This window comes from Myotis yumanensis, unplaced genomic scaffold (assembly GCF_028538775.1).
Source record: "Myotis yumanensis isolate MYYU_CA2020_CCGP unplaced genomic scaffold, mMyoYum1.0.hap1 SCAF_11, whole genome shotgun sequence".
In the NCBI taxonomy this organism is placed as follows: domain Eukaryota; kingdom Metazoa; phylum Chordata; class Mammalia; order Chiroptera; family Vespertilionidae; genus Myotis; species Myotis yumanensis.
The window spans coordinates 37,153,097-37,178,488 of NW_027223762.1; the positions used below are offsets into that span (position 1 = coordinate 37,153,097).

At 47.0% G+C, this 25,392-nt stretch overlaps 2 non-coding genes across 2 annotated transcripts; both read left to right on the forward strand.

Annotated features, from left to right (window-relative positions):
- The first annotated feature begins 1,929 nt into the window (after positions 1-1,929).
- LOC139020257 (small nucleolar RNA U2-19) lies at positions 1,930-2,009 on the forward strand. Its single transcript, XR_011473264.1, has one exon. It is a non-coding gene; the product is annotated as a small nucleolar RNA U2-19 (small nucleolar RNA).
- A 396-nt stretch (positions 2,010-2,405) lies between these two features.
- Positions 2,406-2,469, forward strand: LOC139020256 (small nucleolar RNA U2-30). The gene has a single exon (XR_011473263.1). It is a non-coding gene; the product is annotated as a small nucleolar RNA U2-30 (small nucleolar RNA).
- The last annotated feature ends 22,923 nt before the right edge of the window (positions 2,470-25,392 follow it).

Here is a 25,392-nt window from a genome sequence, read left to right on the forward strand (position 1 = left end):
TTACAGGACATACCTGTCAAGGAAACCAAACATACACAAACCACAAGCCTTTATTCCTTGAGTAAAGGATATCAAACTCAACTTGTTTCGGTGTTGGCATTTCAAATGACATAATGGCAGCTACCACTATGGATAGATGAACTTTAGGATATGAAGTACCAGCAATTCCCCATCACCTAGGAACTTAGACAAAATTTGGCATAGAGCAGAAGTAAAAATCAATTGAAATTAAGTTTCTGCCAGAAGAATGAGCATTTAAAATAGAAATTAGAAATTAAAGCCATTTATTTAAAAAGTAAATTAAATTGAATTATTCAATTCCACATATCTCGTCCAGACCTTGAGATTTACTCCCACTCTAAGATAATGTGTGTGAGTGCCTGGTATATAATATGTGCTCAATAAATGCTAGTTACTATTATTATTATTATTATTATCTTAGATTCTAGGACAAGACACTGAAGAAGGTCCTATTGTAACAGAAGGAAAGACTCTGCCTCTCTGACTACATCTTGTTGAAGTCTGCTTTGTTCCCATGGCCTTCAGGCTAATAGCTTCTGCTTTGTCTTGCATGCAGACATGCTAATCATTAGAGGAATTCTACTTGCTGCCTGACTATTACCAAAACAGCCCCCTACCAGAAAGTGCCTCTTCCAAGGAGATAAGGAAAGTATGTACAAGAATAATGATTATTTATCAAAGATTTGCAAGAACCTCATGATTGAACACACATCAACTAGCAGGATCTTCCTCAGACCCCTGTTGACTCCCAGATGGGAGTGCGGTGGTCCATCACCTATTGCCCTTCCCATCTCCCCCTCCTTTGCATAAAAGAAGCATAAACTCTGTACTTGGGAAGTCAGATTTGAAGAATCACTAGGTCTCCCATTTACTTGGTTAGTGCCTTCTTAATCAACAAACCTTTCCTTACTTTGAAAGGCCAAACTCTGATGTTTGGAGTTTGGCCTTTGAAGCATCGGGCACATGGACTTTGTACCAGTAACACTATTGCACACTTTAAGAAAGTCTTATTACCTTCCTTTGGAGAACTAAAGAAGGAAAGGGGGTCCACTTTATTCCTACCGGCAGACACTCAAGTTAGTACTTTGAACAGTTATGGTGGGAAAATGGACCATTGACAACCCAGAGGGAACAGCAGTGGAGAGTCTCCTTGACTGGTTGGGTAAGTTCTCTCTTTACTCTTCTTTCTTAAAATTGACCTCTATAGAGAATACTATGTATTCATCAAGGCAGCTCCTTTGGGGGCACACAGTAAATCTACACATCTCAGTTTATCTTGGAAACATAGATGGGATCATGTGATCAATTCTGACCAATGGAAGTGGGGAGAAATAAGAGGTGTCACTTCTTGAAGCCTAAAAGCCTTTCATATGACTCTCTACAACTGGAAGAAAAGGGCTCTGAGGACCCATGAAACATAGCCACAGACAGGAGAAGCCTGGACTCCTGAGAAGCCCGTATAGGAGAGCCACAGAACTAGGACACTTGGCTTGGACTGTCCACTTAGTGAAAAATGAGCTTTCCTTTGGGCCAATGCATTAAAATGTGGGGGCTGTCTGACAAAGCAGTCAACTCTAGTACACACTGTGTAAGTGTTAGAGCACGTTTGCCAAATGGGATTGTGGTTCATACCCCTGTACCCCCACCTGCAATCCCTGTCACCAAATTTGGCTAGTTTTAGTCCTCCCAGAAGTCAGACAGTGTGTGAGTACAATTGCAGCTTACTTGCCTCCTCAATGTTCTTTGGGATTTAGGCACATAAAAACAGTAAACATGAGATGTTTCATTTTAGGAACTTGCAAATCCTAGGTTGAGAGAGTTTTAGAAATGGAAGGCACATTTGTAGTCTTCTGGTTCAACTGTTAAAACAAGTGAGGAGGTTTTCTGAGATCTGCTCTTACTAAAGTAGGTCAATAATGAAAATAGCCAAATCTGAGCATCAAAAGACCTTCCAGTCTACCTGATGTATGATCTCTATAGTTCTGAGAAGCAAAAGCAAAAAGTAATTTAAAACAATAAGGGTGTGTGTGTGTGTGTGTGTGTGTGTGTGTGTGTGTGTGTATAAAGGTGACAGTGGATAATTGAGAATTTGCTAATGAATGAATGAGATTCAGGAGGGGGGGTGCAGGAATGGGGGGGGCCATGTGTATGAAAGGCTATGAGCAATGATGAAAAGGTTTTAACTCAGCAGGTGTGGCTCGGTTTATGAACCAGAAGCTCATGGTTCAATTCCCGGTTGGGGCATGCGCTCAGGTTGTGGGTTTGATCTCTAGTGCAGGGTGTGTAAGAGGCAGCCGATCAATGACTCTCTCTCATTATTGATGTTTCTGTCTCTCTCTCCCTCTCCCTTCCTCTCTGAAATCAATTTTAAAAAATTTTTTAAAGACAGAAAAGGTTTTACTACCAACCTTTGTAATTATGAAGGTTTCTACACTTGAACTGAGCTCAGAATTGGAGGGTAGAAGGAAACTAGTGAGAAGGAAACCAAAGCCTTGTTGGACAAAGTACTGACTTAAGGCCATAGGGTGGATAGTACTGGAACCCAAGTCAGCACCCACATCTTCAGAGCTCCCTTCAATGTGCCTGTCGATACATTTGGACGTCCAGCATTAACCACTCATGCTTTAGAATTAGAGCAGTGTGGGTTAAAACTCTGGGTTCCTCTCTGACCAGGTGGGTCATCTCAGGAATAGCATTTAACATCTCTGAACAGCATTTAACCTCATCTTTAAAATAGAGATAATAATAATAGGACTTTCCTTTTAGGGTTGTTATATCAACTACACAGATTAATGCATTTAGAGTGCTTAGTAAACATCTGACCCTAGTAAAATTTTATGATGTTTTTGCTGCTACTTAAAAGAATACCAAAGTTGTATAAAAACAATGCAGCAGCCTTAACAGAACAACACCCCACACAGCTTGAGGATTACTTCCTCTGTGAACAGAAAGCATTATATATTCATGCTTTTGAAGAACTTCAAATGTATTGATTCTTTTTTTTAGCTGAAGGCTTTTGATAAACAGCAAATGCAGAGAGAGACTTTCTCTGAACTCCCCTTACCTGTCTAAAGACAGATCCTCCAAAAAGAACTCAATTGCTATAAATTGCCTCCCTTCTTCTCCCCAGGATTTTCATCAACATGGGAAGATAGACTGATCACAGGAGAGGAGACTAGAAGCCCACACCACACCCAGACAAACTTTGTCACACACTACCATATCTCCCATCTATTCTACGAATCCATTCACGTTTCCTGAAAATTATTTACTCTCCCCTAAATGATCTATAGCCCCCTTGCCCTTCTCCTAATAAGTTAGCATATAAGTTTTCAAATCCCATTACTTTTTTGGATATTCACTTTTTTTATGCCTCTGCCTATGTAATGTTAAAAATTAATGAATTTGTATACCTCTTCTCCTGTTAATCTGCCTGTAGTCAGTTTATCTCATAGACCCAGCTATTGAACCCAGGAGGGTAGAAGGACAGTCTTTCCTCTCCTACATTTATTTGGGACATTGATTCCTTACCTCATATGCATGTCCTCTGCCAGATAATAAATTTCTTTCTTGATTGATTGATCAATTGACTTTTAGAGAGAGAAAGAGATATTGATTTGTTGTTCCACTTATTTATGCATTAATTGGTTAATTCTTGTATGTGCCCTAACCAAGGATCAAACCCACAACCTTGCCGTATCAGGACAATGCTCTAACCAGCCGAGCTACCCAGCCAGGGCCAGATGGTAAATTTCTTGTCACCTTATCTCTTTCTGAATCCCTCAGAGCAAGGAGTCTGATTTGCACAAAATAGGTGCTCCCTTGGAGCTTGTTGGGGAGCAGAGCCTGGCATGGGAAGATGAATGTAAAGAATTTGTGAGCGTCTCACACCCCATTCTTGGCTAGGGTTGACCAGGCATGCCCATGCCTGCCTTCTTCTTCAGGACTCTAGCTCCTGCTTCGATGAAGAGAAGTATGGACTCCTAGAAGAAATATTCATTTGACGTGAACCCCCAAAAGGAATTTACTTGCTGAAATGGACCTTCCATGGTCAACCAAGGTCCCAAATTTTATGACTAGTAAAAGTCTAGCAGCATTTACTGACAGGGCTCCTCATGTACCCTGTACACCTGAAGAACCTCAGACTGAACTCTTAGCTTCCCAGGCTATGCTCCTGTCATCTGATTCAACCTTTACAAGGGAGTTCCTGGTTTTGTCTTTTAACAATGGACTGAGATCTGTCCCATCCAATCAGAACTGCACAACTATATCCTCATTTGCATCTATACTGACCAATCAGAATGCATACTACCAAATAATCAGAACTGCACAATTGGGACCAATCAGCACTATATGAATTTGGAAATCTCATTTGCATAAAATTGGACCAACTGGAAATCTGAGCAGGAACTTTCTCCATAAAAGATGGCCTCCCCTTTGCCTCAGGGAGCATTTCTACTGGAAGCTGCATTTTCCTAGTTTGTAAACTGTTTTACCTGAATAAAGTGTCTCCTTTTCCGCACCTCTTTGGGAAATTGAGTTACAGAAGACAGCCACTCCTGAATGACTAAATGGCCCTTATAAGAAAAGATCTTAACCTTGATAAGCTCTAGAGAAGGTGGTGAACCCAGAAATGCCTGACCAGTTCCGGGCACCAGCTGGCAGACCTAATATACTGGGCTCTTGCGGTCTATCATCTTCATGCTGAGTACAAGAACTGCTTTATGAAACCCAGAAGGCTGGGAAGTCTTGAGAAGTCTAGCTCTTTCTTCCAAACGTGCAATTCCCAATTGTGTACATCCTGCCTCCAGATTTTCTTACTGGAAAAGGACCTGGCCCTTGGGGGGTCTGCCTAGGGCCAGCCGGTAGTGTGTGGGTTCTTGACTTCATGCAGGAAAAATTTCACAGCATGAGTCCAAGTGACAATGAGGAAATGTTTATTAAAGCTGGGGATGTAAAACAAGAAAGGGCCTAGTATAGAAGAAGCAAAGGGCTGCCCTAGCTCTCTGGGAAGTCAGAGAAAAGGGGGCCGTGGGAACAGGTTCAGGGGACTAGCCTGGGACGAGCTGCTGCTGCCCGTTGCTCCCCAGGTTGCAAATCTGTGGAGTCCGTTAGAATTTAGTAGGATTTAGGAGATGCCTGCCTGTGGGGGAAAAGTGAGGGAAGAAGAGGGAAAGGGGAATGGCAGGGGCTGCTCCCCAGAGGGAGAGCAGGAGCTGGGTCCTTTGTCTTGAGGCTTTATCTCTTTCTCGCTGGCACAGGCAGGAATCTTAGGGGAGATCTCCAGGGAGGTTCTTAGCAGAATACTCATCAGTTGTCTTGTTATTCTGTCTTGTGTCAGTCTAATTTAGAGCCACAGGCAATGAACCTGAGATGACTAGAGGGAAGGTAGGAGTTTTTCCTCTCCTACATCACCTATTGGGAAGACTGGAAAAGTTCAAAAGAGAGGTGCTGGCTATACCTGCTCCTGATTGAATTGGCCTCAATTTTGCCACATTTGTATAAGAGAAAGAAGCCTTGGGAGGGACTGGAAGCTTCCTTGTCTTGAATATTGATCTTGGTGGTAGTTACCCAGGTACAAAAATTCAGCAGGCTGTATACTTAAGATGCATGTGTTTTGCTATATCTAAGTTACACCTCAATTAAAAAACACCAGTGGCCAAGCTTACCCCCCTCCAAAGAAAGTCTGGATTTAAGTAGTATGGGATAAAGCTCCGGCACCAATGTAGCTAAAGTTCCCCAATTGGTTCTAATATATAGGCAGCATTGAGAAACACCAGCAGGGGCCTCAGCACATTCTTGTAGGGGCTGGCCAGGGGCTGGTCTGTGCCCAGCCTTTGGAAGCAGGATTAGCCTCTGGGAACTAAGTGAACTCTAGGGGTTATAGGACAGTTTGTGGGGTAGGGGAGAGGAGTGTTACAATTTGTGAATTCCCATCTGTCTCCCTATATCCTTCTAAGACCCCCCCCTCCCCTTTCCCCACACTAGTCATCTTAATCATCTTCGTCATCTTAGGTTCATTGCCTGTGGCTCTAAATTAGACTGACACAGGGACTCATCAGCTCTGCCTAGACATCTGAACCCCAGTGGCAAGGGCCCCCCACAGTAACAGCCAAAAGTCTAAGGCTTCAGTCCCCAATGCCCCAGCAATAGCATCATCTCAGGGTAAGCCAGGGAGCCAGAAGCATATGACTGCAGGAACTCAGGGCCCACAGCTTCAACCTGGCATCTAGACACATGGCCTGCAGGGAAGGGGGTGCACAGTGAGGCAGGTGGTAGGAGTGTGGTAGGCAATTAGACAGATGTGAGCAGAGCAAGGACGATGGGCCAGGTACAGAAGGTCACGGGGGTGCCCCAGGTCCTCGCAATGGACAATCAATTACAGGGTGGGACCTCGCCCCAGGGTGGCCTTTCCTCCTCTAACATATCTAGTCATGAGGTTTGGACTCCCAGACCTTTCCTCCCTTGAGATAACATCTAGGCCTCGGTTGTATTTCAGCTCCAGGCCCAGGTAAGCAACAAACCAGACCAGTGACCCCATGGCTGCCCTCAGGACCAGCTGCATTGAAAGATGAGCCCCTGCCCTGGCACTGACCAAACAATCAGTGGAGACCACGACCCTGAGAGGACACCTGGAAAACTGCTGAATATTCTATTGAGATCTTCCCCAGGGACCTCCCCTAAAATCTTCGCCCTTAAAACCCTAAGGAAGGAGGACCCAGGTCCCTCTCCCTCCCAGGAGCCCAGGAGCCTGTCCCACCTCTTTCCCTTTCTCTTTCTCTTTCCCTTTCCCTTCCCCGCCGCCCCTCCACTGCCTACACCCTGCCCCCAAACATGTTACCATTAGCTTCCTCACTCCCAAGCTCCAAGGGCCCTTCCTTTACCTCTGTAACTTGTTCCTAAGCCCATTTCTTCTAGGAATTACTTCTCCTACCTCTGTGATGTTATAAATAAATGTTGGAGTCTTGGCTCTGAATTCTTTCCTAGCCAGGACTCAAGTATGAGGTTGCTGAACCCAGGTCCAGTCTGACCCCATGGGTCTAACACCCAGAGGCTCTGTTCCTGCTGCCTACAATAGGAGACAGGTTTCCAAGGACCCTGGAGAAGGATGAGCCGATGATTTTGGCTGGGGAGGCAGAGTAAATGCAGTGTAAAAAGCCTTGTGACTATGGCCTGGGGAGTCATTAGAATGAGAATTTATGGCTGTATTTTTCATTGAGCCTGGCTGGAAGATTTCAGAAATGGAAGATTCGTTGGCACCAGAAGCCTCACACCAACCAGTGTCTCTAAATCAAGCGGCGAAGCAGACGGGCTCTGCGTTACTGGACACTAATTTTATGCCTCAACTTGAAAATTCGAGCTTCTTAGAATGAGCTCTTGCAATTAGACATTTAAAAATATCTAATGATTACCAATGAAGAAAGAAAGAAAGAAAGAAAGAAAGAAAGAAAGAAAGAAAGAAAGAAAGGAAGGAAGGAAGGAAGGAAGGAAGGAAGGAAGGAAGGAAGGAAGAAAGAAAGAAAGAAAGAAAGAAAGAAAGAAAGAAAGAAAGAAAGAAAGAAAGACTGCTTGTGATATCTCCTCAAGCAGCTGCTAAAAGGCAGAGAGAGAGAGTATAGCGTTCATCTGAGGGCAGCCCACAGCAGAGCCCCCATGCCCTTTCTTGAAGGTCAGAGCCACCCTAAACCGCTTCCAGCTTTACGGAATAACTTCCCAAGGTCTCCTAAGCAGTGGCGGTACATTTGAGACATCACCAATACCACTCTTGAAAGAGCTCATCTTCACCTCAGACCCTAAATATACAAACCAGACCCACCCCTGCCAGTCCCCTTAGCCCTTATCCTTCTCACATTACAGCCTCAGCTCAGCCCTGCCAGTGCCCTTCAACCCCTTGGCGTGGTTTCACTTCCCTCATTCTGTTGTGTGTGTTTTTTTCTCTGTTCTTCATTTTCTTCCCTTTTCTTCTCCACTTCAGTCTCCAGTTAAAGTCATTTGTGCCACCTTTGTGATTTTTGCATATCTTAATACTTAATTTTTTTACTTTGATATTTGTTATCTCTTGACTTCCTTTTAAACACCTAAATAAAATTACTTCTAAGAGAAACTTCATATCAATAGAAAAACAGTATTCCCTGCTATAGAAAGAGAAACTTATAAAATAGTAAAATACACACAATGAAAACAGAGGTATGGTATTAACTTCTAACTGGCTACTGTTGGCGACTGAAGGCTGTGAGCCAGAGACCTACCCAGCCGTGGGTGAGAGAGGAGGTGGGAAAGGTTAAGAGAGGCGCTGAGGACAGACTAGCACCAAACCAAGGCTTTGTCCTTCACATAATCAGAAGTGGCAAGGGGATTGCCTCATCTCGTGTCTTTTATTATTATTATTATTTAGTTTTGTGTTCTTAGATCATTCTGTGTGTCCCAGGAAATCCTGGTGTGAAGATTACTCTAGTTTGATCTCTGTACCCTGCCCTTTGTTCTCGCTCCCTCATTTCTTCAATTTCCCTGTTTGTCCTCTCATTACCTCCCATTCCTTCTCTTTCCTTTCTCTTTTTAGTGGAGTAAGCAAATTCTTCTGTTATCTTCAATGTACTAACTGCCCATGAGAAAAAAAGAAAACGAATTATTCAAACTTACAAAAGGTGACCTGGTTAGGCGCCCAGCCAGCTCTTTCCCTACCCCACGTTAAGCCTTGCTTCCAGGGACTGGCCTTCTGCCTCCTCTCCAAGCTGGCATGGTTTTTGGATATAGTGTCAAAAGAGGAACAGCAGCCCTGGCCAATTTGCTCAGTGGTTAGAGCGTCGGCCTGTGGACTGAGGGGTTGCTGGTTTGATTCTGGTCAAGGGCAGGTACCTTGGTTGCAGTCTCCATCCGTGCCCCTCCCCCCAACCCCAGTCAAGGAGACAACCAATTGATATGTCTCTCTCACATTAATGTTTCTCTCTCTCTGTCTCTCCCCCTCCCATCCACTCTCTCTAAAAAACAATGGAAAAAATATCCTCAGAGGAGGATTAAAAAAAAAAAAAAGAGGAACACCAGTCAGTGAGTGGGGATGTGGGGTCCAAGTCAGCCACCCTGAGCCAGCCCTCTGCCATCCTGGACACATAGTCCCTCCATGCAAACCCAGGGAAAAGTAGCTCTGCTTGGATTCATGTGGGCATAGAAACAGGCTCATCCTGTAGCAGGTCGCCACACCACATGGTGGGATGGCTGGCGGGGCCTCGTGGACAAGGTGTGATGTTATCAGGTAAAATCATGACTTCCATAAAAATGTAAAAAATGAACATGTGTGAAAAAATTTATTTTGCTCAAAAGATCTGACAGAACCAGGAAGATAGATGTTATGACTGATTCAAAGGAAAAGTCAGAATAACACAAATTTACATGGAGTGAAAGGATATTAAGATGACTTGCAAATGAAGACACAAGTGTGTGTGTTTCTTCCAGCCAACAGGGCGGGGGGGGGGGGGGGGGGGGGGGGGGGGGGGCAGGGGGTGAAAAGAAGTCAAATCTTGCCCTGGCCAGTGTGGCTCAGTTGGTTGGGGTGTCATCCCATGTACTGGAAGGTTGGAAGGTTGCAAGTTTGATTCCCAGTCAGGGTGCATATGGGAGGTAACTGATGTATCTCTCTCACATCAATTTCTTTCTCTCTCTCTCTCTCTCTCTCTCTCTCTCTCTCCCTCTCCCTCTATCTCCCCCCTTCATCCCTCTCTAAAACAAAAATCAATAAAAAATAAAATAAAAAGACTCCTTAACTTAATAATAATAATAATAATAATAAATAAGTCAAATCTATACCAGATAAGACAGAATTTATATATCTATCAATTACCTACAATTTATGAAGTTGCAAAAAGACAATGGACAGGGCTTGAATCTCATAGCCCTGCAAAGCATGCTGTAGACAACACTACGGGGGAGGAGAATTTTTCTCTACCCTTCTAGGTTGTTTTGGCTGGTCTAATAATTAGATTGACATAAAATAGATTAACAGGAGGAAAAAAAATTTAATTACATACGTATGGAGCTCCTCAAGAATATGAGACCCACAAGAAAAGGCCGTGGAGGCTTATATGCCAAATGGAGCTAAGGAGGAGTGGGTAGGGGTCTGGGACTTTAAAGGGGATGAAGACAGTTTATAGGAAGCTGGGAAGAGCAAATGTTTAGTAAACAAATATTTGCCATATTATGCAGAGACATTGGGACACAGAGAGGACTTTGATCTCTAGGCTCTGAGGCCCTGTTCTACACACACACACACACACACACCCCCCCCCCCTCAGGTCTACCACAACTAACCAATACCCTTTATAGTTATCTCTGGTGAGAGCTATCTTTCTGATCCTGGTCCTTTCTCTAAATACTTTTGGAGTAAAAGGTTTTCTTGAATCTGCTGGATCTTGATTGCCTTCAGCTCAAAAGAATCCACATGCCCAAAAAGGCATCTTTGGGGGAGGCTTATTCTGAACCCCTTCGATACATATAGATGATTCCGTTTTCCATTGAAACACAAAATTGGTTCTACATAAAGTTCTTCACCCAAGGGTGATCCCATTCATTTGACTAATGCTCCCTAACACCAGCTGCTTCGAGTGCACACCACACACTCCGCCTCCCCACCAACCCTCCACCTGGCAGGGAGCCTGGGAGCCGATGCTCCCTTGACACGAGGTATAAGGGGAGTTGGGGACTTGGGTTCCAGGCGTGACTCATCATGAACTACAGCAGGAATGGCACACCTCTATCAAGCCACCTAAACCTCTTCTAGTTGTTAAAATAAGGCCGACCAGGTGCTCTCTGAGGTTTCTCTAGCTCCAAAGTTCTAAAATTTCAGGAACTAAGAAGCTGATGCTCATAAATCTTAAACTAGCTCCAGGATTTATGACAAGTAAGTGGCAACCCACAAGATGACTGATTCATGCCTTACCGTATCAGTCACGGCCCTGGGGTACATGTCAAGTGAGGTAACATCTTTAGGGTTCTTCCTGTTTGTTTGGTATTCTCCCCCACTCCCTCCCACCACCACGCTCACAGCTTAGGGCCATGATGAACACTGTCGTTTTAACTGAGATCTTTTTCACGTGGTTTTCCAGGAAGTGAGGGGCCGAAGAGAGTTGCTCTTGGTGCCAGTCCCTCTCCCCTCTCCAGATCGGGTGTTTTCCTCCGGCCGTGGACTCTACACGTGGAGTGTGGACTGGAAGACATCCAAAAGAGGCTGAGAGGCTGTGAGGCCAGTTCAGGCCACACACCCAGGCGAGCCACGCACCATGCCAGGAATGGCCAGGGCACGTGCCACTTAGGGGTGCGCCCAGCAGGGCCCAAGGAGGTTCCTCTTTGGGTCCCTACTGCCACTGCCCGAGTTGGACAGGAAAAGGGCTGAGTCACCATGGGGGTGGGGCTGCCCGGGGCAGCATGCCCAAGGAGCAATTAACATAACAACTCTGGGTGGAGGTGGGGGGTGGGGGTGCTGGGCTGGCCCTGGGGCGCACTCCGGGAAACAAAACAAAGTTCTGATCCCTAGTCTTTTTAGCCTGGGCGTCTCCTGGCCCCAGGAGCCGGAGGAGGAGGAGCCAAACCGGCGAATTGGGGAAAAGAATCTAGTTTCCAGTCGCATCAGTCCTAAATTCTCCCTGACACTGCCAGAAAAGATGCTAATGAAAGACCAATTGTGTGGCCCGAGTGTTTTCTTCGCACATCTGTCCAGGAAGTTGGTTAGGAAGCCCAGAAGCAAGGTCACTGGCCCCATCCTATGGCAATACCTTTTGCTCACTACTGACCTCTCCTGGAGGGGGTGGGGGGAGGAGGAGGAGCAGGAGGGGGACAGCTTGTGGAGCTGGGAGGCAGCCCGAGATAAACTAGACCTGGACACAACTACCGGGTTCTTAAACCCAGTATCTCTTGGAGTATGGATCCTGCCTGAACCTCAGAACACAGATTCAGAGGCTCAAACCTTGGCAGTTTTCTTTCCTCCCAGGAGCCCCAAACACTTTCACACAGGACTTCTCTTTTGCCTGAATCTCCTTAACATTTTGTCCTGGAAAAATGTAGGGGGCCATGGAGGACCTTTAGAAGAACTAAATTAATATAGTCAGGTTTTATCACTGTCACCCTAGCCGCAGAGCAAGGCTAGGGTCAGCCAGGTCTTTAACAGTTATTTACTGATGTCCTACCAGGTGCTGGCTCCAGGAGGCGGCTGCAGCAATAACCCCATTGAAAGATCAGGAGGGGCTGCAGGAGAACAGGTTAGTGGGTGGAGAGAAGAGGCGGGGCCTCCTGAGGGGTTGCATGGGCGAGCAGGGACTCCACCATCTTCCCGTCTACACCTGCTCTGCTCCGCGCCAAGGGATGGTTTTTGCTGACAAAGTAAACGCTATCATCCTTCCAGCAAAATGGGATTCTAAGCAGAAGGACACGGGTGGGAGAGGAAAGGAAAACAAATTTTGGTTTGAGTGAGGTTGAGGGATGGCTTAATCGTAGGGCTGAGAGGAAGGACTTTGGCATCAGTCTGTTCAAAACTCTGCCTGGCCACTGCCAGGCTGTGACCTGACACAAGATGCGTTTTCTCCCAGCCTCAGTTTTGTTCTTGTAAAGAGAGCATAGACCTGCTCATGGTTTTTTGGTGTGTGTTTGTGTGTGTGTGTGTGTGTGTGTGTGTGTTTTTAATAATTAAATAACAAATTGCTAAGCGCCTAGCCATTCAGAAAATACAAGCTTTAAAAAAAAAAAAAAAAAGCCCTGCAAGTGTGACTCAGTGGTTGAGCATTGACCTATGAACCAGGAGGTCATGGTTCGATTCCCAGTCAGGGCACATACCTGGGTTACAGGCTTGATCTCCAGTGGGGGGCATACAAGAGGAAGCAGATCAATGAGTCCCCTCATCATTGATGTTTCTATCTCTCTCTCCCTCTCCCTTCCTCTCTGAAATCAATAAAAACATTTTAAAAAAAGATGAGTAATAGGCTACATTGATTGTTACTATGAGCCAGACATTGTTCTAAGCACTGTACATAATTTCATTTAGTCTTCTCAATAATACCATAAGGTATGTTCATTGTGATGTCAGCTTTACGATGAAGGAAACAAAGCACAAGGAGCTTAAGACACCTGACTAAAGTCACACAGCTAATAAGTGGTAGAGCCAGAACTCAACAAAACCATGGACTTGGTTAATCACACGGATGCCGTCACAGCACATACAGGACAAACCATAGAAGAAAGGTATTGGCCTGAGCTATACATTGAGGAGTTACCAGGATTTGATGATAGCTGAAACCATGGTTATAGATGGAATCATCCAAAGGAAGTGTATACAAAGAGAGAGGGCGACATCAGCATTTATAGTCCAGATGGAGGCAGGGAAGCCCTAAACAAACACTGAGCAGAAACAGCCAGAGAGGTGGGCGGGGGTGAGGTCAAGGGAGGAGGGCAGCTTTCAGGGAGAGGTGGTCGACAGCAGCACACTGAGCAGCAGCTGTGGTTTGGGACGAGTCCAGTAATGGGTCCTTGGAGAGCTCAGCAAGAGCAGTGGTGGGGCAGAGGCCAGGCTGAAGGGAGAATTAGGAACAGACAGAAGATGAGACTTGTATTGTCATGTAAGGAAGGAGAGAGGGTGATAGTTAGAGGTGGGTGCAGAAGAAAAGCAAGGTGGCCCCAGGATTTCTGATGAATGCGTTGGGCTGGGGAAAGGCTTCCTCCAGTGGCAGAAAAGGAGGTGCATTCTGAGTGAGAATGCAGGAGGTTGGTGGCCAATAGCTTTCTTTTCTCTGTGCAGTCAGGGAGTGCGGTGAGAGTTAGGTTGGGGAGCGACGGGAAAGATCTGAAATCAGCACTGCGCTGAAGGGGGTGGACGGTGCCAGGCCAGCCGGTTGGGTATAGGCTTGCCAAGCAGGGTAAGCTCCCATGGAGATTGGAGACCCTGCACTGGGAACGGTCACTAATCACACTGCTGGGTGCTTTCCCCAGCAGCCTCACCAGGACAGTTCCAGTGTTAACACATAAAGTCCAGAATCCCAGGAAGCCACTCTGCTGTAGGCAGTTAGAAGCCACTCTGCTGTAGGCAGTTAGACAGGCATGGGCAGAGCAAGGACGATGGTTCAGATAAGAAGGTCACCAAGATGGAAAGCCCCAGGTGCCTAGCAATGGACAATCAGTTACAGGGTGAGACCTAGCCCCCAGGGTGACTTCTTCTCCCCTAGCATATCACTGGTCCTGAGGTTTGGACTCCCAGACCTTTCTTCCCTAGAGATCTAGGCCTCAGTTATATTTCAGCTCCAGGTCTAGATAAGCAACAAAACCAGCCACAGCTGGTGTCAGGACCAGCTGCACTGAACCATGACCCTGATGCCAGCAATCAGTGGAGACCACAACCCTGAAAGAACACACCTGGAAAGCTGCTGAATATTCTGTGAAGATCTTTTCATAGGACCTCTCCTAAAATCTCCACCCTTAAAACCCTTAGGATGGAGGACCCAGTGCACTCTACCCTCTAGGGAGCATGACCTTGCCTTGCCTTTCCTTTCCCTCTCCATTTCCCTATCACTTCCCCCTCCCCCAGCACCTTACTGTTAGCTTCCTCGCTCCCAAGCTCCAAGGACCCTCCCTTTAGCTCTAGAACTCGTTTTGCTAAGCCCATTTCTTCTAGGAATTACTTCTTCTACCTCTGTAATTGACCAAATAAATGTTCTCTTACAGTATGGGGCTTGCTCTGAATTCTTTCCTAGTCAGAACCCAAGTACCCAGGTTGTTGAACCCAGGTTTGGTCTGACTCCACCAGTTAGACAACTGATGCCATTTCTGCCACCTACAACAACTCAATCTCAGGCAAACCTGGACCACAGTTTGTTACCCTAGCTCAGGGATGGGAGCAGCAAAAGTAGAGTTGAGTTGACTCGTGACTGGGGACTTAGTGGATAAATATGCTGGGGATAGTGGGAGACATGGCAAGAGAAGGATGAAGATGAACTACTGTGAGGATTCTGGGGTGACATGAAAGACAGTAATGAAAGGGAAGAGTAGGTAGAAGTAGGGAAACAGAACAGATCATGGGACTAGAGTTCCTGATGTGAGCAGAGAGTCGATTTAATAGGGGAAAAGATTTTCAAGAGCTGGAGGAAGCAGTGAGGATGCTTTGGGCTGCAAGTAACAAAATCTTCACTCAAAATAGCTTAAACAAGTGGGAATATATTATGTCACTTACTAGGTAGGGCAGGTTTCCATGTGGCTGATTTAGTGGCTCAACAATATAATCAGAGAATGAAGTTCTCTCATACTCAGACTAGAGGCAAAGTAGCCACCTGCAGACATGACAATGTCCAGAGGAAGAAAAAAGATCATCTTTTCTTACAAGTTTCTCTTAAAAACAAGGACCCCCCCCCCCCCCCCCCCCCCGCCAGAGGTCCCCTAATAGATTTCCCTTCCCCTCTCATCAGCCAGGACTGGGTCTCATGCTCATTCTAGAACTAATTGTTGGCAAAATAGGCCAATCAGACTCACTCTGGAGCTTGGGGTGGGCCAGCTTCCCTTGAGGCTCATGGCCGCATGGGGGACGAAGTAGGACTTAAATGAAATTGAAGTTCTGTTGGGAAGAAAGAAGGGGCTTCTTTTTATTCTTTTTATTCTTGAACACAAAACCAACAGCGTCCATCACAGAGGCTGCTATAGGCAAGTGGGATATGAACACTATTATGAAAACTATTTAACTTCAGTTTTTTGTCTGCTCAAATTCTCACTGGCTCTCTTACACCTATGAGGTGCATTATATACGCAAACCAATAGTGCAGTAAAGTTTTTATCATTTCTTTATAAAAATCCTCTGCTCTGGCAAAGCATTTAACCCCCTGATACAAGAACACACCTTGTATTTTCCCACGTTCTCCCCTTCCCCAGTCTTTGGAAGGTAACACTCTGATCGTTGCCACCTTCTAACAACTAGCCAGACCCTACCCACCCATCAGAACCTGGCCCAAACCCAATCGCTTAGTCTTTAACCACATAATATTAGTGCCTGGAAGAACCTTCAAGACCATCCAGTCCAGGATCATCTGTCTCCGGGGGTCTCTCTGTGTAGACACAGCTGGAGAATGGGTCCAGTTTTACACTTCTCAGGGGTCCTCTTAGCCCCCAGCACAATTACTGGTACACACAGCAGATGTTCACTAAGAACTTACCGAGTGACAGATTAATCAATAGATGATCACAGACTGAAGCGTGAGTGTACCCTGCCCTGCCTTTGAACCTGCAGACCAGCTCTCAGGAGAGAGAGCCTAGGAAGCTGGGGATGGGAGGCTGACTGGGAACCAAGGAGGCACTCCTGGGCAACCCCGAGATGTTGGGGCGGGAAACACGGGTTATAACAAAGCTGAAAGGGATGGAAATTGTAAGCCCTCAAAGGAACACATTAAATGACAAACTATAACCCTGGCTCACCTTCTGAGATACACTTTGGCATCATCTTTGCCACCCCATCACTGGCCTTATTATTTATTTATTTATTTATTTATTTGAGAGAGAGAGAGAGAGAGAGAGAGAGAGAGAGAGAGAGAGAAACGTCGATGTGGGAGAGAAACATCGATTTATTGCCTCCCGCATGCACTGGACCAGGAATCAAACCCGTCACCTTTTGGGGTATGGGACAATGCTCCAACCAACTGAGTCACACCGACCAGGGCAACTGGCCATTTTCACCCAAGCCCTTAAGCTCAGGATCTTTGGTGGGAAGGAAATGAACAGGGGTCCTTGAGAGGACCCACAGAGCCCTCCTGGTGAAAGCTGCCTTTCCCTGCCCTGGGAGGGGTGGTAGAGCTGGGGGAGGGGGGTCTTTTTTATTCTTATTCTTGATGGCAGCTGCATCTTTGATTTTCAAAGAGCCAAAAAGATCTCGAGGATTCTAGATCCATTCTAAGGTTCATGGATTGGTCTGTTTCTAGTGGTGAGTGGCCCTGGCCAGTCTTGTTGATTTTGACAGTTAACCATTGAGCAAACATTCACTGAGGGTCTGCTTATGAAACCAGACAACCAATGGGCCTGGGCTGCCTGCCACTACTTGTGTCAAGTAAGCAGAGACAGGGTTGAGTCTGTATGAGCGTTATTATTCCAATAATGCTGGTAGTATAGGAGAGCAGCAGGTGATCTACGAAGTTCTGCTCTACACCCCCTCCCCAATACGCCAACTGCTTGCTTGGGGTAGAAGGACAAAGATTACACACAGGACTTGCTAAGTTTCTTCCTGGTCACTACAGTTACCTCCTGCTCCTCAACCTCTGCTATTCCTCCACGACTGGCCATTCTTCATCACAAAATACTCAGGTCTTCATTTTCTTGGCAACGCTCCCATGTCACGTAAAACTTTAAATAAATGCCTATGCTTTTCTCCTGCTACTCTATCTTGGTCTGTTTAATTTTCAGACCTAGCTGGGGACGCTAAGAAGGCTGAGGAAGACGTTGTCCTCCCCTACAGTTCCATGGACCAACACACTGCCCCCTTTCCTTCTAGCTAATGCAGACCAGGTCCCCGCCCCGGCAGTCAGAGGAGCCCCAGGAATGAGCACCAGCACTTGCTCGGTGAGGGCTGCAGTGATTCAGGAGGGCGGCCTGAAGGAAGGAGAGGAGAGGGAGCAGCCCGGTGGAGGAGCACAGGAAAGAAGACTCCAGAGAGAGACAGGGACCGTGGTCAGACAGGCGGAGGGGGCCGCCTGGGAGGGTGAATGTGGAGGTTGGGGGCCAGTTGGGCCGAGGGCAAACCCTCTCTCCAGGGGATTGGGGAGGAAGCTTGGGCTTCTGCAGATGGAGGTGGGGCCCTGCCAGGCCTGCCTGACCTCGCTCGGCAGGGGGCCGGCAGCTGTCTGCCCGCTGGCCTGAGGCACACTTCCTCTCCGCACAGTAATCCCTTTCCACTGCAGAGCAGAGCTGGGGCTGCACACTCGGATTACACCGTGACTAACAGGCGATGCCATCCTATGGCTGGCTTGGTTTCATGTTCGTTTTGTCCGCATCCTCTCCAACCATTCTAGTCTTTCTAGTTCCTTCTGACAATCAGCTTTTCTTATTTCCCATTTAAAAATGTCTAAAGACTTACTCATCATTGAGGCCCTTGCCCTGGGGAGGAGAAGTGGCAGCTACGGGACCCTACATCTCTACTTTTCACAATTCATACTGGACACGCCAGCCAGTAGCTTCTGAATTTCAAACCAGACAAAGGCAGGGTTCTGGAGGTTCTCATGGCAACCCTGATTTACATCTCAGAAGGAGCCTTCTGGATCACCAGCTGGGTCCTGGGTGGTTCCCACTGGGCAAAGCCGGCATCAAAGGCCTGTTCGCAGCCACCTCAGGGACCTGCCGGGTGGAGACAGCCCTCCTCCCCTCCCTGCCCCACCCAACCTCTGACTCTGCCTGACCTTGCTCCTTCCTGCTGCCTGGAGGTGGGGCCCCGCTGCCCTCCCCCTCTCGGCCTCCTGTGACTCAGTGGAAGCCGGTGGCCACTTCCCCCCCACCCCGCCCACACTCACATTCCAATGGCCAGCTCAGTCGCCTCTTGGCACTCCACCCACACCCACCAGGCCTCGGCCTAGAGTAAATAGTCATCTCTTTAAGGGACGGTTTACAGTCCCGGCTGGTCCCGTATTGGAAGGGGTCACGTGTCTCTTAGCCTCCGAGTGCATGCCTTCCTCTCTACAGCCAAGAGCTGATCTCTGTGAATCTTCCTTTTGACTCCTGGCTGACCTGGCACATTTTGTTTAAGGGAATTAGAGACTTTATTCTTTAGTGCCATAGCTAGTACAGTACTGGCTCAATGCATGTCTGAAGAAAAGAGTTAAAAAGGAAAAAGAGATATTGAAGTAATTAAAGGGACCCCAGACACCCCCGGCACCGAACAGACCCTACCACCTCCACAAGGGCTCACTGGGGTCACGTTTAAGGTGACATTGCTGATGCCTGGACTGGAGCCCCACTCAGCCACTCTGAGGTCTCAAGGGCATTCGCGCCCACCTGCGCTGCCGTTCGTGCCTCACCTCTCTGCCGGGGATGATAGCTCCATATTTCATCAATTCCAGGATGCACAGTTTTTCACCTTTTAACATCTGAAACCAGGATACGTCCCCCAATCAAAACAGAAGTAGGGGACTGTATTCCTGTTTGTTGCAGTGCCCTTTCCTGCAGGATGAGCCCGTATCCTGCCTGCTGAGCTCAGAGGTGGCTTGCGTCTTGCTCTGGCCCGTGGAGTAGGTAGGGAAGCAACATGTATCAAGTCCAGGCTGAAGCTTTAAAAGGCAGCCAGGGCTCCCCTCAACAGCCAGTCAGGTTCCTCAAAGAGGCTCGTTCCAGAGACAGGCTTCACCGATCCCGCAGAGAAGTCGATGGGGAGCCAACCTGTAACCAGTGGGTGTTTAAGGCACTGAACTTTGGGGTTCTGTTTTGATAGCACAGATTAGCCTATCCTGAGTGGCTCTGCATGTTCCAGTTAGTGGACAGATTTTTTTTTCCTTTCTTAGCGGTACATTAACAGTGCCACTCACAGTGGGTGGTACAGTTGATTCAATGAAACCCAGTAGTACCTCTCACCAACTGAAGGAGTTAATCCATGCACATCATGCGCACAGTGCCTGTGTACAGTGAACGTCCGATTCTGTTAGCCATGGCTATATGGCCAGCGCTCATAACCAGCGTTCATTATGAGTCTGGAATATTGACCGGATGGAAGTTGGCAGCCCCCTCAGATCCCTTGTGAAATAAGAAAGGGTATAAATAAGTTCAAGTAAATAAAAACGTGGCTTTGGCACTTGCTGTTGGAGGCTCTTGGAAGGTGGTCTTTCAGATGGCCTTCCCGTAAGCCAGCCTTTCAAAAAGGCACTTGTTTTGGTAGGTAACTAAGGGCACTGATTTTTTTCCTTAGTAAATAGCAGTTTGTCATCTGGAATATGAGGAGGTGGGAGAAACTACTAAATCGTAAGATGGCAAGGTTTGGTGCAACAGAATAAAGAAACTCCATACTCTTTTATTTATTGATTTTTAAAAAATATATTTTTATTGATTTCAGAGAGGAAGAGAGAGGGAGAGATAGAAACATCAATGATGGGAATCATTGATTGGCTGCCTCCGGCACGCCCCCTACTGGAGATCAAGCCCACAACCGGGGCATGAGCCCTGATTGGGAATCAAACCATGACCTGGTTCATAGGTCGATGTTCAACTATTGAGTCACGCCATCTGGGCCATACTCTTTTAGACAGAGTGAAATATAAGAATCTTGCATTTTTATGAAATTAGGTTGGGTCACAGAGCCAGTTCGGAGAGAGCAACTTCCAGCTCATTTTATACCTTCTGTGTTATACCCCTGTGCTACGGAACGGCTCTCCCCACGAATTGGAGAGCCAGCCCCTGCAGACCCGGAGGCAGTGAGACGGCTCTGCATGCTGGACTGGGCCTCAATACAATAGTGAGGCAGCCGGGGCTGTCTCTGACTTTTCCATGGCCAGCGTCCACCCCTTCAACATCTGCTCCCTGGAAGCTCATGTTACCCGCCTGCCTCCTCCTTCACTGCCTCCGCTCAGAACAAAAGTCATCCATCCTAAAGGGTGAGTGACCTACGCATTACTTTCTCAGAAGCATTTGTATTTTAGAAGGGAACTTAGAAACTGATGCAGGAAATTACAGGACAGCATATAAGCTTGTGTTAGGAATCTGTTAATGGAAAGAAACGGAAACTCACTGAAGGGAACTGGAATTTACATAAAGCTCGGCTACAGATGGTACAGTGTGGCCTCCAGAGAACTGGAAAGTTTTCAGGTAACTACTTTCTCCCACTCTTTCTTACTCTCCGGGGTTCCATGTGCTCTCGTCTTCCTGTGTCCACCTCGGTCTTTTCTCTCAGCAGGCAGCTTTCCTCCCTCCGTTATCAGCTTGCACATGGCCCCAGCATGGCTGCCCAGAAATGATGACTTTTATTTCAAGCCCCAACACCAACTAACTAGAGTTTCTTTGACCTAATTGTTAATTCCTGAGAGGGAAGATTTGGCTCCCTGCAGCCCATAGATAATTCCATTGGGGTCAGTTCACCATATCAGGTTCAATCAGCTGTGGCGCTGCCACTATTGGGCCAGTCAGTTTCTTAAAAAGACAGCATGGTTGGGTGTCATACAGAATTGGGTTCAGCTACCTGGGGCAGAAGACACGAAACAATAGCAGCTTAACAAAGAGAAATGTATTTCTTTTTCATGTAAGAGGTGAGCAGTCCATGACTGGTACAGTGACCTCTTGATGACTGTCTTGGTATGTGACTTTGGTCCTCAAAGTTACTTCATCATCCAAAGTGGCTGCTGAAGCGCCAGTCATCGCATCACATTGGGTTGCAGGCTGGAAGGAGGAAAGGAAGGAAGGCGAAAGCTCTCTCTCTCACTTCCTGCACAGCTCCCTTTGGCAGCCTTATCAGGAATTCCACAAAACATTTCCACTTACATCATTGCCAGAACCTAGTCACATAGTCACACCTTGCTTCAAGAACGACTGGGAAGTGGAGGGTTTGTTTGTTTGTTGTTTTTTGAAGACACTGGCTCCCAGAGTTATGCCACAAAAATAAAATAAAATAAAATTGGAAGGAAATATAGGCCCTCTCTAGTATGTTTTTAAGTTTTCTTTTTCTGTAAGAAAAGTGTGTCCTTTGGAAATTAACAAAAAAAAATAGTGAAAGAACCATTTGAGAGAGAGAGAGAGAGAGAGAAACTCTGGAAAACAAAGGTCAGTGCTTACCCCAGAAGAATAATTTCTGGAGATGGAATGTCAGGCATTTGAGAGATGGTGGTGCTTTAGAAGTGGGGGTAGAGACCTTGCCAGAGACTCTTGTCATTCCACATGCACATGTGGAAGGTCTGTCCAGTTTGTTTAAGAGTTTTGTAGTCATGGAGGCCATTCCCTCCTATACATGAAACCAAAGTCGGCCTACACACCTGTCCACCCTTTTCTGTTTCACACCGTCATTCACGGTGGTGGAGTGTGACACTGACCGTCCACGCGGTGCTTTTCTCTCTTTTTGCTTTTTGTCACTACGGTTACCACTATATAACTAAGGACTCTTTCTGAAATGCAAAGCAAGCCTGTCTTCCACTGTTCCAATCCTTCTTTGGCTCCTTAAACAAGGAAAAATTCTCTCCCATGGGACCCCCCTCCCTTATTTTCAGGTCTGCCTCCTCCCTTTCCCCACATCCAGCCTGCAAGAAGCTTCTGCCCCCTGAGATGCCCTGCCCTCACCTTGCTTACCTAGCAAACTCTTACTTCCCTTCAATGCCCTGCTCAAAGCCACCTCTTCTGTGAAGCTTTCCTTGATTGCCCACGGGCATGGGCCCTTTCTTTCCCTCGTGTGTTCTTATGACCTTTCATGTACCAAACTCTGCCAGCAGGTCTGTCTTCTCCCCCATCGCATGAACTCTTTCAGAACAGGTTCTGGGCTCTATTCTTGTTTGTGCCTGGGTGACAAGCACAGAGCCTGGTATGAGCCAGGTACATAGTGTAGGGCATTGCAAGGCGGTAGAACATAATGGTTCTGAGCAGAGATTCTCGTGCTACCCCCTGCTTCCCCCCCCCCCCGCCCCCGCCCCCGTGCTGAATTCAAAGCCAGGCTCTGCTACTTACTGTGACTAAACAGCTCCATGCCTCAGTTTCTCTCCCTGTCAAAAAGGGATAAAGCTACTTCCTACCCCTCAACCTTTTGTCGAAGTTTAAATGTGGGAACATATGCCAAGTGTCTGTCACTCATTGTGTGTGAGTTATTACTATTATCTTTTTATCTCTGACTAAGGTGCTAGTGGGGCAGAAGGGGCACAGTAGGCCTGCTCCTTAGCAGCTCAGTGATTCTGATTAGACAAGACTGTCTCTCTGAGAGATGCAGGCTGAGGGCACTTAGAAATATTTTGTGGAAATGACACACTGGCATGTGGACTTCCTGGAGAAATTCAGGGAAGTTACAAAACACCAACTCTTTGCTTGAAGGATCTTGCCTATTTCCCCGGCCCTTGTTCATTTGCAGGGAGCACATTTGGTAACTCGGTGTTGGAAAAGGCGTGGCTGGAAAGGGTTAACCCCACAGCTTCAGAAGGAACTGGGCTCTGGGGAAAGAGGGGTTTCTAAGGATGGTGTCCAGTGAGGCCTCCCTGCCTCCATCTGGGCACCAGGAGGCATCGCCATGGTGATGCAGAGTGCGGGTCCACTTTGCATTTATATGGGGCTTTTTCCTTCTGCTGTTCTGGTGAGTTTCGGCGAAGCTGCATTATGGAGAAATGAGGCACAGGGACAGGGACATGCTTGGTTCAGCCAGGGTGGCAGGGGAAGTTAGTGAAAAGGTGGAAACCAGTTCCCTGATTCATTCAATAACGAAAATCAGTGGAGCCCGCTCTGTGCCAGGCCCAATTCCAGGTATGGGGGACTCAGCAGAAAGCAAGGCCGTGGGTCCCTGACCTAATGGGACAGCAGGCCATAACCAAGGAACAAACAGATTCTGAATCTAAGATGCCCATCCCCTCCCCCATCCCCTCTCTCCCCGCCCCCGAAAAAATCTCTGAAATCAGAGTGGATACATCTTACAATTAGTGGTGAGTCTTGAGATCATTTCTTTCATAGTGGTACATAAAACATTGCTGCACCTTACCAGTGATGGCATTTGATTTGATAAAATATAATAATATGAATCAGGTATTGGCATCCTCACCCTCCTTGGTACTGATTTATTTTCCCTCCAAACACATTACAGTGGCAACCCAAAGGACAATAATTTCTTTGATCCATTCCTGAGACTTTTAAAGAAATATTTAGTAAGAAAATTGATTGCTATTAATAAGAGGAAAATCCAACCAACAGGGATGATACTAACTTGCATAGCCCTAGGGCTGATGCAGCTGCTCAACTGAGTCATCAGGTACCCAGGCTTCTTCTATCATTTTGCTCCACCTCTCTCAGCTCATGCCTTTAATCCTCGTGGTCACAACATGGCTGCTGCACTTCCTGGCCTCACATCTGTGTTCCAGGCAGCAAGGAGGAGGAAGGGCAAAGGGATCACCAGTCTTTTTTTTTTTTTTTAAGTCAGGAAAACAAGCTTTTCCAGAAGCCTCGCTTGGCTGTCTCTGCCTACCATCACAGGTCAGCGTGGTGTCACATGCTCACCCTGAGCTGGAAGGTGGCTATAGAAAAGGGAGCTGTGGATGGAGATGAGAAACAGCAGTGTCTGCTCTGCTGAAGAAACAGGGCAACATAACCCTTAAGGATGACTGCAGTGTATATATGTATGGAATGTTATTGGGGATGGGGATCAAAAGAAAGAGGGGACACCTTTCCTGCTCCTGAAGGGAAATTGCTAAACAGATTTGTCTCCCTGAAAATGGGACATAAGCCATTCAGCGCACACTGACACAGAGCCTGGGTGTCTTCACACTTGTCTCCAGATATCCAGCCAGCTCAAGGAGCAGGATGATCTCAGGGACACCGGCCACTTACTGACTCCCAGGTAGGAGGGCAATGAACATTCCAGATCAGGTAGTGAACCCCGACTCACAGAGCAGAGATGCCATTCTACCCGGAGAGACTGAAAAGACTCCGCCGAAGGACGAGTCGCTCTCAAGGGAACAGGATTGCTAGATGGAGAGCAGGAAGGACAAACCTCCTTAACCACAAGCTAGGGTACTGGGGACAGGACTCTAGTCTGGGGCAAGACCCAGCCAGGTTCCCCCATCAAGGGGAGGGGGAAGTGGGGTTTGGTCAGGGGAGGGACTCTGTGGCAGGGGTAGGGGATGGATGGTTGGGAACAATTAACAAAGGTGTCACCGTTGACTACTTTCTTTACCAGTCTGATGGTCTTACTTTTCCGTCTATCTTTTCATCCTAGACTTGTCAACTGACACGTCGATATAATTCCTTTAGGAAGTGATTAAAAATCCAAATACACTCACAGATTCTATTGGTACCTACAGTGGTAGATTGCAAGCATGGCAATCTACTGCTCTCTTATGCTTACTGCTTTGAAGATGACTTTGCGTCCCCTCCCACCCAGAGCAGCAGGCTGGTTCTCCACTCCTTGAATTCGGGCTGCCCTAATGACTTGCTTTGCCCAGTAGAATGCAGTGGGTGTTATTTGTGAAGTTCTGAGCCTGGGCCTCAAGAGAATGTGCCTACTTCTCTCTCGGAAACTCGAGTGCACAGGCCAGGCTAGCCTGCTGGAGAAGGAGGGACCACATGGAGCAGAAGAGCTGCCCCAGCGGAGGCCACCCTAGACCAGCCAGCCCCCACCCAATCTGACTGTCTTCAGAGCATGAGTGAGCCAGCCCAAGTATACCAAGCTCCAGAATCATGAGCTAAATAACTGTTCATTTAAACCACTAAGTTTTGGAGGGA